General features: G+C 46.7%; 1 protein-coding gene across 7 annotated transcripts in view; it reads left to right on the forward strand.

Moving 5' to 3' along the window:
- MCC (MCC regulator of WNT signaling pathway) overlaps positions 1–14,105 on the forward strand; it is a 464,937-nt gene that overhangs the window by 374,628 nt on the left and 76,204 nt on the right. The gene's annotated exons all lie outside the window — the stretch shown is intronic.

A 14,105-nucleotide genomic window follows, 5' to 3' on the forward strand; every position in this document is an offset into this window, starting at 1 on the left:
AGGAAGAGAAAGTATAGTACGATTTACAATAGAACTCAAAATTTCGTTGGGGAGAGAGACTTTAATCAAATATTAAACACTTATGTTTAATTATCAACCTATATACGTGCTATAACACCAAGAACATAGTACCGTGACAGTGTGTCAAAGGGATTCAGTTTAGGATTTCCAGGATGGCTTCCTCTAGGAAGTAACATTTGAGCTGAGATCGGAGGATAAGTAGGAATTGAGTACATAAAAGAGGAAACGGCATTCAGGGGAGAAGGGAGAGATGTATTCAAGGCCGTGAGAAAAGGTCATCCTGTGTGGAGGGCACAGAGATGTGAGATGGAGGCTTGGAGAAGTAGGCAGGAGTCAGATGGTGCAAGATCTTATAGACCATGTTAGAGAGTCTGACCTTTATTCAAAGACCCACAAGAAACCACTGAATGATTTTAATAGTTGGGGGTCGGGGGAATGAAATGATCAAATTTGCATTTTGAATCAATTACTCTGTGGTGAAGAGAAAGAATCAGTGGATCAAGAGTGAATGGGTGGGCTTCCCTGGTGGCGCAGTGGTTGAGAGTCCACCTGCCGATGCAGGGGACATGCGTTCGTGCTCCGGTCCGGGAAGATCCCACGTGCTGCGGAGCAGCTGGGCCCGTGAGCCATGGCCGCTGAGCCTGCGCGTCCGGAGCCTGTGCTCTGCAACGGGAGAGGCCACAACAGTGAGCGGCCCGCGTACCGCAAAAAAAAAAAAAAAAAAAAAGAGTGAATGGGGGAGGCCAGCTAGGAAACTACTGCAAAAGTCTAGGTGGGCAAAATTGTTTATAGGATTAGGGTGGTGGCAGTTGAGGTGTGGAAAAGCAGATGAGTATAGAAAGTCGGCAAGATCTGCTAAAGGATCAGTAACAGGGTGAAGGAGGAAGTAGGCATGTGGGGATCTCCCGTAAGTGTCTCGTTCGCACAGTGGATAGACAGTAGGGCCAATCGCCAATATGAAAGCAGGGAAAAAGGACCAGGTGGTTTTGCTCTGAATTGTATTTTGTTTTACTTGGGGGAGGGTGGAGTAGGGTAGAGATCTTGTGTTTTGTTTGGGCATAAGTTTCAGGCATCTGGAGATATCTGGGTGGAGATGTTGGGAAGGCAGTAGGTATAAATAAGCCAATAAAGGTCTGGCTGAAGAAAGCAGTTGGGAGACATCAGGCTGTTTGCAGATAGTTCCTGAAGCAGTGGAAATCGATGTGAAGAGCGAGAACTGCAGAGAGCTGGAGACCAAGCCTGGGGGGCCACCCGCTGAAGAGGAAACTCAGCAGCAGCTCACAGCAGGGATGCACCTCTCAGCTTTTCAGTCTCAGTTTAAATGCACCTCCTCCAAAAGCATCTTGTGAGCACCAGTCTGTGCAAGGCCCCATTGGTTTCCTTCTTACATCACACTGAAATTTCAAGCAATGTATTTGTATTTCTTTGCTTGACTGGTGCTCCCGCTAAACCCCACTGAGCAGAAGCATGTTTCTTTTATCTACTAATCTCTCTCCAGAGCCCACCACATGGCCTGGCACATAGTATGTGTTCAGAGATACTTGTTTGAATGAAGGAGTGAAGCAGTCACCCAATCCGTCAACCATTCAATCAGCTGAAGCTGTAAGAAGGAAATGAGGGCAGCCCTGTCCACCAGCCAGTGGGGCAGAGAAGGCTCTAATAAGAAGGGGTCAGCAGGATGGATTGCTGCTAAGGCCGGATAAGATGGATTTAGCTACATCAAAGTCACTGAGAGCTGTATACTGATACCAGTATACTTGAGCCAGACAGAAATGGGTTGAGGAGGAGGGATACCTCCCAGGCCTGGGGCCTTCGCTTTAGGCTGAAACGGCTTCCCTCACACTAACCTGAACCCAGACCCTGGGCCTTAAGTCACAACACACACAGACCCCTGCGATCAGCCCAGCCGTGGGCCCAAGTCCAAAGGGCTCAGCTATACCAGCATCAGAATCTCTAACCCTAGTGGCCCCGAGCTTCTGGACTCAGCCTTCCAGCCTTAGGCAGTCAGACGAGTGAGAGCAGCAGCTGAGAAGTTTCTGATCACTGCAAAGAGACATTCCTACATTCCTACACAGGAATGTCATTCATTTCTCTGAAATTGTTTTTTTATGAAATGAAGCAAGTGACCCACACTCCAACAAAATTTCTTAATCAAATAAGCTGGGGGAATGGAGGGCAAACCCCAATCAAGTGGGCAGGGCGTCTTCACTGCGGGGCATCTCAGGGTTCCAGCTGTGAGGGAGCATCTGTAGCCCGGGCACCCCACACAGGAGCCAGTGTCTGCTTGTCTGCACTGTGAGCTGGCTTTGTTTTCCCAGGTTGTTTATTTTCATCTTTTCCCTCAGTAAAAATACATGTTCATTGTAACTGGTGGTAGTATCATTCCTGACAAGACTGGGCTCCTGGGGGGAAGGGACCCTCTCTGCCCGATGCCTGTGTATGTTCTCTGTCCACAGTAGGAGGCCTTCATTCATCTATGCAGCAGCTCACTGGGAGCTGTGCTGGAGACTGGGCACGTGAGACTCAGAACCTGCCATCAGATCACTCTGCTCCCACACTCAAATCCCTCACCCCAGAGTGATATCCCCGCTCCTTACCCTGGCCTTTAGGGCCCCCAGAACCTGGGCATACCCACCTCAGGCCTTATCCTCCCCAACTCTCCCTTTCCTTTTTTTTCTTTTAAAATTTATTTATTTATTTTTAGCTACTTTGGGTTGCCACGCGTGGCTTTCTCTAGTTGCAGTGGGCGGGCTTCTCATTGCAGTGGCTTCTCTTGTTGTGGAGCACAGGCTCTAGGTGCACAGGCTCAGTAGTTGTGGCTCGTGGGCACTAGAGCGCAGGCTCAGTAGCTGTGGCCCACAGGCTTAGTTGCTCCGTGGCATGTGGGATCTTCCCGGGCCAGGGCTCGAACCTGCATCCCCTACATTGACAGGTGGATTCTTAACCACTGCGCCACCAGGGAAGTCCCTCCCCAACTCTCCTGTTTTCTTCCCAGCTCTGGCCACACCGGCCTCCTTGCTGTCCCTCAGACCTGACCAGCATCTCTGGCCTCAGGGTTTCTGCATCCACACGTGCCTCTCTGATGCATGTCAGTCAGCTGTCCTCTCATCACAGGCCTTCCCCAACCCCCTGGTAGAGTCCTGGTGCTGTCACTCACTCTCACAATGCAGGTACTCCTTTCCCATCCCTGCTTCATTTTTCTTCACAGCACTTAGCACTACCTAATGATACCTCGTGTTTGCATTTATTGCCTTATATATGTATCACCAGTCTTTATTAGTCTCTTGCACTAGAATGCAGGTTCCATGCAGGCAGGGACTTCGGCTCTCCTGTTTACCAAAGTAACAGTGCCCGCTCGTAGGAGGCTCCCAGATATGTGAGGAACAGTGAACACCATCTTGGAGCTCACGGTTCTTTGGAGGATGCAAAGGAAACAGGGAATGACTGGCAGTGGGACCACAAAAGGAGGTGGGCAGGGGCCCCTAGCGACACCCTCAAGTGGGAGCATCAGAAGACGTGGCCAGTAGTCACATCTAAGCAGAAAACTGCGGGATAAGTGGGAACGATGCAAGCAAAGAGCAGGGGGCAGGAGGAGAGTGCTGTGGGCACGGCCGGTACCTGCCAGGTCACCGTGGAGGGCAGGCACCCGGGCAGCAAGGAGGAGGACCTGATGAAGGCCCCAGCTGAGCCCCGCCCCTGCGTGTTCATTGGCTGCATATTCTTACTCCTGTGCCATTTTCCTATTAAATTGCTTCAGTAGGGAAAAAAGCTACCATTTATAAACACCATCACAGGAAATCATTAAAAAGCAGCCATTTCATTATGCCTGCTATATTTGCAAACTTGCATTAGCAACCCAGAGGTTTTCTTGAGCTGGATTTTATATACAGAGTTTGCTGCAGTATATTTGCCGATCTCCACTTAAGAAAACAGGAGTATTCCCTTCATCAAAACGCACTTTTCTTTTGTTTTCAACCCCACTCATCACAGCCTGGCTGCCCCCTCGATAAGCTGGCTCCAGGGTGTGGTTGGTCCTCAGAGCCTGGAGGGGTAAACCAGCAATTTAGAAAGTGTTTTGACTTACCTAAGCAGTCATATACAGCAGAAAGGTCCCGGTGGTGTCACACTGCATCTTAAAATAAATTGCATTACCTCTGTTCAAACCTGGTCACACAATCGTTTGTAAAGTAAAGGTAATTAAGTAGACAAAGATAAGGTAGGAATTATGAGTTGGGATTTCTATTTCATAATTTGGCAGAGAGTTCTAGTTCAAAGGGAGGCTGCATATTATAACTAACATGCTTTGTTCACTTACTTTGTGTTGAGCATATACATGCATCCTCATGTTCAATCCTCAGCCTTGAAGGAGGCCCTGTAACTCTCCTCATCTGTAAAACTGGGATGACAGAGTTCAGAGAGGGCAAGTCATTTGTCCAAGACCACACAGCTAAGCAGTTGTCTTTGCTTTTGCCGCCCGTGTTTCTATAGATGGCTTTGCTTTTACACACCCCTGCTTAAACGGTGAAGCATGCTTATGGATGGTGTGCTCTACTTACTGCCCTCCTTTGAGGTCTCTAGTACTGGTGGCAGAATTTAGGGAGCAGCTGTCTGATTACAGCACCTGGCTTACTAGCAGGGTATTTGCTGTTCACTGAGATCTTGCAGATCTCCGTCTTAGAAACAACACCCTTAGACCAAACCATTCTGGGTGTTGCAGTAGAGCCGAGCACAGATGTGTGTGAGATGGGCTCAGTGTTGCGTCATGCGTGTTAGCGTTTGTGGGGCGCACTCGCTCTAGTAGGCTGTCTTCCCAACTCTGTTCATGGAACAGCAAAGCTTGTCTGGAGCAACCGTCCGTAAACCAAACAAAATCCCTGATCTGATGGGCTTTTGCGCAGGCTGTGATGGGTTCTGCTCCTGTGTTTTGAGATCTCTTCTGGTTTTAGGTGAGAAATTCTTATTTTTGTGGAATTTAGCAATGCTGAACTATTAAACCCTCAGCGAGGACAGGAAGCATATGATACCATGTTTGCTGGTGTGATCATTTAGATAGAGATTTCCTTCTTGTGCGTAGTTTTTGGAGGACAACCAAGGAAGAATTTACACGTGAAACCTGGCTATTTGGCATGACTGTGACTATGAAATATGTTTAATGTTGAAGCCAGATTTTCCTGGCTTAATGGCCCATGAGGCTTAAAGACTTCAGGAGAAATCTTCCAAAGTGTCGAGCAGCCCATTGCGGTGGGGACAAAGGGGGATCGGGGCAGGGAAAGCAGTCCCGCCTTCTCTCAAAATGATTTCTGCAGAGTGGGAGGGAAGCGTTTACAACGGCAAGGCAGCCTGTCCAGAGAAAACTGGATTTTTGTTAGGAGTGAGGCACTAAGTAGGCAGTTATATTCCAGCAGAGAATTTTTCGAGGAGAATCAGATCATTGGTAACCTGATTCTGAAACTTTGAGAAACCAGTCCCCAGGTTGGAAAAGTTAGACAGGACTGAAACTAGTACCCTGACTTGACGGTGGAACAGCCCAAGCCCTGTGTTGCTTTTGTTTTTCTTCTCCTTACTTTAACTGGGCAGCTTAGTTTATCCCAGGAGGTTCACGATGTTGGTCATCCCTGAGAACCAAGCCCAGGGAAGGCTTAGACGTTTCGAACATTGACTCACAGGGGGCTCTCTAAGGAGACTGTGCGCTTCCTCCTGGGGATCTGAGCCTGGTCAAACAAGGCCTGTCTGTGAATGTTAGCAGGGCCGAGTGGCCAAGGAGGCCACCTCATATCATTCCAGAACTTTCCTCACAGAGTAACCAAGCTTGAGAGCGGGAAAGATTATGGCTCCACTTCACTTTGTGGTACTTTTGAAATATTTCCCTCAAACTCTACTGTTCGGTAATTTTTCAGCACCCAAAAGAGACTTAGAGTTTAAGATAGATATGGAAAGGCGTTGATCCACCACGTTTGCTCAGAATGAGCTGCCATGATTGTTAGGTTCATGCACTCCTTTCCTAAGATAAGCAGCCTTTATTTTCTAAGCAGACCATGTCTTCTCAGGTTGGATTGTTTTTTGGGTTGTTTGGAACTCATGACATCTTTTTCCTTAAAACCAGTGTCATAGAGGAGTGTTAGCTCCCCAGACCAGCCCCGGAAGCCTATTTCTTCTATAATGGTAATAAAGTACGGACCTCACTAGTGTTACTGCAGCCCCACCCATCGCTGTGGACATTGTTTTTGTGAGAAGAGGTTCTGCAGACCACATTCGCATGCCACAAGCACATTTTCCAAGTTGATGATACTTTGTCAGTGAGCAGTCTAACAAAACTTGATACTTTTGGGCTTCCCTGGTGGCGCAGTGGTTGAGAGTCCACCTGCCGATGCAGGGGATGTGGGTTCGTGCCCCGGTCCGGGAAGATCCCACATGCCGCGGAGCGGCTGGGCCTGTGAGCCATGGCCGCTGAGCCTGCGCGTCCGGAGCCTGTGCTCCGCAACGGGGGAGGCCACAACAGTGAGAGGCCCGCGTACCAAAAAAATAAAACAAAACTTGATACTTTTAAAAATTAGCTTAGAAAAAGTCTTTCATTACCTTTACACGTTCAACTCATGCGGTCTTTATCGAGTACGACTCCGTGCCCAGTGTTGTGAGCGTCTAGGAACACAAGGATGGATGAACAGAGTCCCTGCTCCCCGGAGCCAGACTTCGTAGGGTCCGTGTGTCAGATAATAAGTAATTATGGGGAAGGCGATGCCTCAAAGAAAGAAGTAAATACGAGACTATAGGTAATCGGGGAAGGCTTACTGGAAGAGCAGATTTTAAGGCAAAGCTTTAAAAAGAACCATTGTGAAAAGACAGTGAGGGGCTTCCAAACTAGGCAGACACATCACCATTAACCGTGAAGTGAATGCCGAGCCCCAGGAGTAAGTACGTTTGAAGTTGGGACCATATTTTGGAGCAGATTCATTCTGGTAAATGCACGTTGCTTGGAATCAAAGGAACAGGGGAATATTTCTAACATCTAGCCTATTTAGCTATATTTCTATTTGGGTTAGGGTTCTCACGGGGGTTCAACAAAAGTAGAGTCAGCCTTTAACACCGTATTCAGAATGAACCAACTCTGGTATGGTTTCTTGTGTACAGCACTGGGGATAGGTCTAATTGATCCTGAAAGAGGAAAACCAGCTTTGCCCACTAGTATGTATTTAACCAAGAAAGCATGCTGGTGAGGCGTCGTTTCCATAGCCATGAAGGTCCTCTGGCCTCCTTTCCAGATTTCCCAGGTGCTTGGGTCTTCCCTCAGACAGCAACCTAAAAACCTAAGGCTCTGGGTTCTCATTAGAAAAATAGAACCTGAGCTGTCTTTTCTCCAGCTGCTATCGGAAGTCTAACTGGGGCAAGTTGCGTTTGGAAAAGATGGCCCACCCAGGCAGGTGCTGCAGACTCTGACAGCGGTGGGCAGCAGATGGGGTGAGGAAAGCAGGCAGAACAGTGGAGCACCATAGCCTGACGAGTCCAAAGGGGCAGCTGGTGGCCACTCTGCCCACTGCTGTCATGGGAAGAGCTGGTATTTCCTGACCTTCTAACTTTACAGGAATAGCTGTAAATTCTAATAATTTTTAAATGCTGGCAATTAATTCAAAAATGTTTTTTAAAAAAGGCTGCACCGGTTATGAAACCCTGCCATCCTCTGGTTGAAGGGAGATGTCCCTTCCATTTATTCTTTTTTATCCTCTGTTTCATCTCTGCAGCAAATTAGACAGCTAGAAGGCAGAGTGCCAAGATTGTGTGAGCTTAGCCTTGCCCAGAATTCCCTTTACGTTGTACTTGAATGGTCTACAGCTTAAATTTAATTGAAAGTTAGTATCAGAAGAAACCATATGAAATCTGCATATGTGGGAAATTGTGGCTGAAAGGACTCACAATCACATCGCTTCACACCACACATGAAGTCCCAGGTACCTAAACTCTTCTAGCATCTAATTGTTAAAAACACATTGCGTCCCTTGTGCAACTGGAATGCTTCCTCCTTTCTGACGGGAGAGCATTCATTTCTGCCCTGGCTGCCAGGGAGCACGGCACTAAGTAGAAGAGTCAGCCCTAGCAGCTGTGTTCACCTCCATTGGCTTCCTCAGCCTTTCCCTGGTCCCAGTCATTGTGTTTTTCCCTTATTTGTGGTTGCTTGCTATGTGCTACCTCAAATTCATTTTTATAAAGCTATAACCTCTGGTAGAATAATGAGTATTTGCTGCAAAGGACATCCTCTTTGTCCCATGGACACGGAACCGAGCCGTTAGCTTTACTTTACAAAGCACAGCATAGCCTGAGGTGCCGCAGCGGGTCTGCCTCGTGTGACCCTTCACACCGGAGTTCCATGTCAAGTGTGCAGTGCAGTGGCACTACGTACATTCACAGAGCTGTGCAACCATCACCAATATCCATTTTCAGAGTTTTCTTACCCTCCCAAACAGGAATTCTGTATTCATTAAACGATATTGCCCCATTTGCCCATCTACTGTAACCTCTCTTCTCTCTTTTTTTGTATTTTTATTTTTTTAATTAATTTATTTATTTTTGGCTATGTTGGGTCTTCGTTGCTGTACACAGGCTTTCTCTAGTTGCGGTGAGCGGGGGCTACTCTTCATTGCAGTGCGCAGGCTTCTCATTGTGGTGGCTTCTATTGTTGTGGAGCACGGGCTCTAGGCGTACAGGCTTCAGTAGTTGTGGCATGTGGGTGCAGTAGTGGTTCACGAGCTCTAGAGCGCAGGCTTAGTAGTTGTGGTGACATGGATTTAGCTGCTCCACGGCATGTGGGATCTTCCTGGACCAGGGATCGAACCCATGTCCCCTGCATTGGCAGGCAGATTCTTAACCACTGTGCCACCAGGGAAGTCCCTCTTCTACTTTCTATGAATTTTCCTATTCCAGGTACCTAATATAAATGGAATCATATAATATTTGTCCTTTTGTAACTGACTTATTTCACTTAGCCTAATGTTTTCAGGGGTCATCCATGTTGTAGCAGTATCAGAATTCTGTCCCTTTTTAAGGTGGAATAATATTCTGTCATGCGTTTATATCACATTTTGCTTATCCATTCATCTGTCAACAGATACTTGGATTATTTCCATCTTTTGACTCTTGTGAATAATTCTGCTGTAAACATTGGCATACAAGCATCTGTTTGAGTCTATGCTTTCAGTGTTTTGGAGCATGTACCTAGGAGTGGAATTGCTGGGTCATATGGTAATTCTATGTTTAACTTTTTCGGGAACCACCAAACTGTTTTCTACAGTGGCTACACCACTTTACATTCCCACCAACAATGTACAAGGGTTACAGTTTCTCCATATTCTTGTCAACACTTGTTCTTTCCTCTTGTTGTTGTTTTTGATAACTTCCATCCTCTCTGTAGTGTCAGTCTTGCCTTTAATCCATGCTGACAGTATCTTCCTTTTGGGGAGTCTGTGAACATTTAATGTAGTTAATGATCGATTGATTGTGGGTCTCTCAGTTTACTATTTGTTTTCTGTTTGCCCCTTCTGAATTTTTTGTTCTTCTGTCCATCCTGTCTTCCTTCTTTTGGGTTAACCGCATAGTTTTTAGAATTTTATTTTATGTATTGGTTTCTGGCTATGCCTCTTCATCATTCTTTTCTAGTAATTATTCTAAGAATTACATTATACATGGTTAATTTTTCCGAGTCCACTCACAGTTACTATTCCTCCTTTAATTCTGATATATGTCCTCTCTTGCCTTTCCTGGGAAACAGCGGCGATGAGTAGGTACCCTCACAGGCTTGGCTGAGCTGACCTGTTCTTGTCCGCATAGCAGTACTTGCTTGGGGTTGGAGCAGTGTGGTGAAGGTAGCCCTGGACACAGAAGGGCGACACTGTACTTCGAGCCCTGTCCCCCACCCATTGTGCAGCTGTGGGTGAGAAACTGGGTGTCTTCGAGTCTCAGATACCTCCTCTTTGGAGCGAGGCTTACCACCTTCCTGCTGGGGTGGAACTTGATGATGTATGTGAAAGCCCTTTCTGAATTGTCAAGAGTGCTGATCAAACCAGAGTCACTGTGATCATCACCTAAATGAAGAGCCTTTTTTTTTTTCATTGTAGTAAAAAACGCATTACATAAAATTTACCATCTTAACCATTTTTAAGTGTACCGGTCCGTACTGTTAGTTATATTCACATTGTTGTGCAACAGATCTCCAGAACTTATTTTATCTTGCAAAACTGAAATTGTACCCGTCAAACAATACCTGCCCCGTCCCCCTTCCTTCCAGCCCCTGGTAACCACCTTCCTACTTTCTGTCCCCTATGCATTTGACTACTTTAGATAGCTCATATAAGTGGAATCATACAGTATTTGTCTTTTTTAGTAACTGCCTTATTTCACCTAGCTTAATATCCTTAAGTTTCATCCATGTTGTAGCACGTGTCAGAATTTCCTTCCTTTTTAAGGCTGAATAACATTCTGATGTATGTATGTACCACACTTGGTTCATCCATTCATTCGCCGATGGACACGGGTTATTTCCATCTTTTGGCTATTATGGACATGATATACAAGGATCTGTCTGCGGACCTACTTTCCATTCTTTTGGGTATGTACCCAGCAGTGAAATTGCTGGATCACATGGTAGTTCTATTTTTAATTTTTGAGGAGCTGCCATACTGTTTTCCAAAGCAGCTGCACCATTTTACTCTTCCCACCAACAGTGCACAAGGACCCCAGTGTCTCCACTTCCTCACCAATACCTGCTCTTTTCTGTTGTTGTTGACATAGTAGCCATCCTAATGGGCCTGAGATGATATTTCATTGTGGTTTATAAATGAGGCACTTGCTGTTTGTTCTGGAACTCTTGGTCCCTTGTCTGAGCTTATCTTGCTCCTCTGGTCCCGTAACTTAAACTTCGGGTCTTTTATAAAGACTCCAACTACCTTGGCCTTCAGTGTTGAAGCTCCAGTGCCTGGCAGGGCCCATACCATGCAGGGCATTGGAGGCCAAGGGAAGGAACTGAGGATTTATTCAAAGTCTATATTTAGAAGAACGTGGCACCAACTGAAAGATAAGGCCACCCTGTATTGAGTAGCGTTGATGGTGGGGTGAGTGGTGGTGAGCAATTGGTGCTATGCGACAGCACCAACAGGGGGCCCAGAATATCTGCTTCTGCCAGCCTGGCCACCCTGTCCTACTGTGAGGCCCCAAACTGGGAACACTGACAAAAGACAGCCAGGGGGCACCTGATTACTGGTGGGGCTTATGTAAAACCAGTGGGTAATAGGCAAGAGTGTGTGGGCTTCATCCTCCAGCCTGTGTGATACACATTGGGCTTCCTAAGACAAGGAAAGCATTCATAGCCCTCCTAGGTATGAATAGAACATGCTCCTGAGCTGTTTGCAGTCTGCATGTTCATTTAAGTGCCTTCCTCCATCTTCCTTTTTATTTATTTATTTATTTGGTTGCACCAGGTCTTATTTGCAGCTCGTGGGCTCCTTAGTCACGGCACGTGGGCTCCTTAGTTGTGTCATGCGAACTCTTAGTTGCGGCACGCATGTGGGATCTAGTTCCCTGACCAGGGATCGAACCCGGGCCCCCTGCATTGGGAGTGCGGAGTCTTATGCACTGTGCCACCAGGGAAGTCCCCCCTCCGTCTTCCTGATGCTCCGTCCTATACTTGCATCATGCTCTCTGTGGTTACTTTCCCCAGGGGAGTGGGAGAGAGGACTGTGGCTTTTGCCACGTACGTCTGTGAGCCTCTCAGAGTTGAAAGGCTCATGCTCATCTCTGTACCCTGCTTCTAGCCTGAGGCCAGGGCTCAGCAACTGATCAAAGTATGAGAAAGAAAGACTGATCAGGTCCCTACACTTGCCTCCTGCTGCCTGTAACCCAACATCCTCAGGACACAGCCTGGTGGCACCTCTCCAGTCCTGCTGTGAAGACCCCTCAGCAGACATGTCCAGAGTGATCATTGCATCAGGTGGGGCCGTGCTAGGGAAATCCTTATGAATGGCTGAATAGAGACATCTTCCTTCCTCATCCCACTCAGGAATAATCCAAATAATTCAGGGGTGTGTGTTAACTGCAGCTCAGGGTACCAGGAAACCCTGCACCTCAAGGTAAATGATCCTTTGGAGAAACTTCTCCATTTGTTACCTGGAATTAAGTGTGCTCGGGAGATAGTTTCATCAGCATGTGTGGGAACTAAGGAGTGCTGCACCTGGCTCTGGACCTCCTTGTCTTGAGTTGGTGATGGGCACCTGCCGTCCATCTCCAGAGGGCTTCGGCAGTGGAGATTGTCCTCCTGTTGTCAGCAGTTCAGGGCATGGTCCATACTGAGGACAAAAAGCATAAGGTGGATGTAAAACATGCTGCTGTTGACAGTCTATTTCTAGTCTTGCTGGCTCTTAAATATATAATGATGTGGTATTTATATTTGGTCATTTAAAAATAACTTTTGATTGCCTGTCTTGTGTTGGAGATGAAATGAGGAGGAAGGTCAAAGTCCCTTCTTTCTTGAAGCTTACACTTTAGTAGAGAAGAGATGACAGACACATAGGTCAGAGCAGATAGTGATAATTGCCATGGAGAAGATAGGATAATAGGACAGGGACTAAGGGGGAAGAGATGGAACCCCATACTTCAGACAGAGAAGAGCTTGGTGAGGAGGTGGCATTTGAGCTGAGAGCTGAATGTAGGAGGAGATTTGGGTACAATTCAGTCTCAGCAGAGGGAACAGCAAAGGAAAAGAAAGCCCTGGGGCAGATGAGAGGTTGGCATCTTCCAGGGATGGAGAGAAGGCAGGAGCGTGAACATAGCATAGTGATGCGGGGGAAGGTGGACAGATGAGGCAAGGACCAGAGAAGCCAGTGGTTCCCACCCCGACTACACGTTAGGGTTATCTGAGGAGCCTAAAAAATTTTCCAGTGCCAAAGCTCCACCCGTAGAGAGTGTGATTTAATTGGCCTGGGTGGGGCCTGGACATTGGTGTTTTGTAGAAGCTCCCCAGGAAGTTCCACGGTACAGCCTGGGTTGAAACATCAACAGGGCTGATCGTGCAGAGCCTTAGAGACTCTGGTAAGGAGTTTAGACTTTATTTGAATGACAGTTTATATAACAGTTTGGGCCAGGGGAGTAACAGGATCCAGCTTATGTCCTTAAGAGACTCACTTTGGCTACAGTGTTGGGGACTGGAGGTAGGAGCTTGTTCCGGTGGTTCAGTTAAGAAATGATGGCGGCTGGGACCAAGGCTGGTGTCAGTGGAGATGGTAAGAAGAGGTCAGTTTGGGGATATGTTTTGGAGGTTGCAGTCAAAAAATGGATTGGATTTAGGGTGTGAAGCAAAAGGAAATCAAGGTTGCCAGAGAGTTAACCAGAGTAACTGGGAGGATGGTAGTGCTGTTCACAGAGCTGGGAGAGGTGGGGAAAACAGGTTGGAGAGGAGGGGGAATCATTGAGTTCATTGGTTGCGGTGAAAGCTTCACACTTCTCTTCTGTCTAGATTTAGGTAACTTGTAGATACAGGCAGTCAAATAAAGTTGCCCAGAATATTCTGAGAAATCCTCTTACTGTAATGCTGGGGGTTTTCTTGAAGTCTTGTGCAAGTGAGCGCCAAAGGCAATTGAGTATTTTAGGGCATGGAACCTGCGATGAGAAGGGAAGAGGAGGGAAGTATGAAGCCTTTAAGCTTCTTCCATACAGGAGTCAGGCCGAGTGTAAGGGAAAGGTGTACTTGGATAAATCGCTGTAGTTAACACCTGTCTTGCTATAAGAATTGAATGGCATAGCGACACATAGAATCCAAAATAGGTTGACATATTTATATTTGACTTAAGGGGATTTTTGCCCCTCCCCCAAATTATCTTTTAAGATACGTCTAGTTCACATTAAGATTATAATTAATTCTCCTCCCTGGACTAAGCCCTGGGTGTCCAGCAATTAAAAGTAACCCAGACTTTTAAGTCAGAATCAAATTATTAGAATTGCTTACAAGACATTTACACGGAGAACAATATGGAATTTGTTAGAATAGTTTGTTTTCCCCCTGATGGAAGAAGTGGTATAAATTGCAGTAGTAGAGCCTGTTGATTGGT

The sequence above is a fragment of the Globicephala melas genome, chromosome 3 (assembly GCF_963455315.2).
Source record: "Globicephala melas chromosome 3, mGloMel1.2, whole genome shotgun sequence".
Taxonomy (NCBI): Eukaryota; Metazoa; Chordata; class Mammalia; order Artiodactyla; family Delphinidae; genus Globicephala; species Globicephala melas.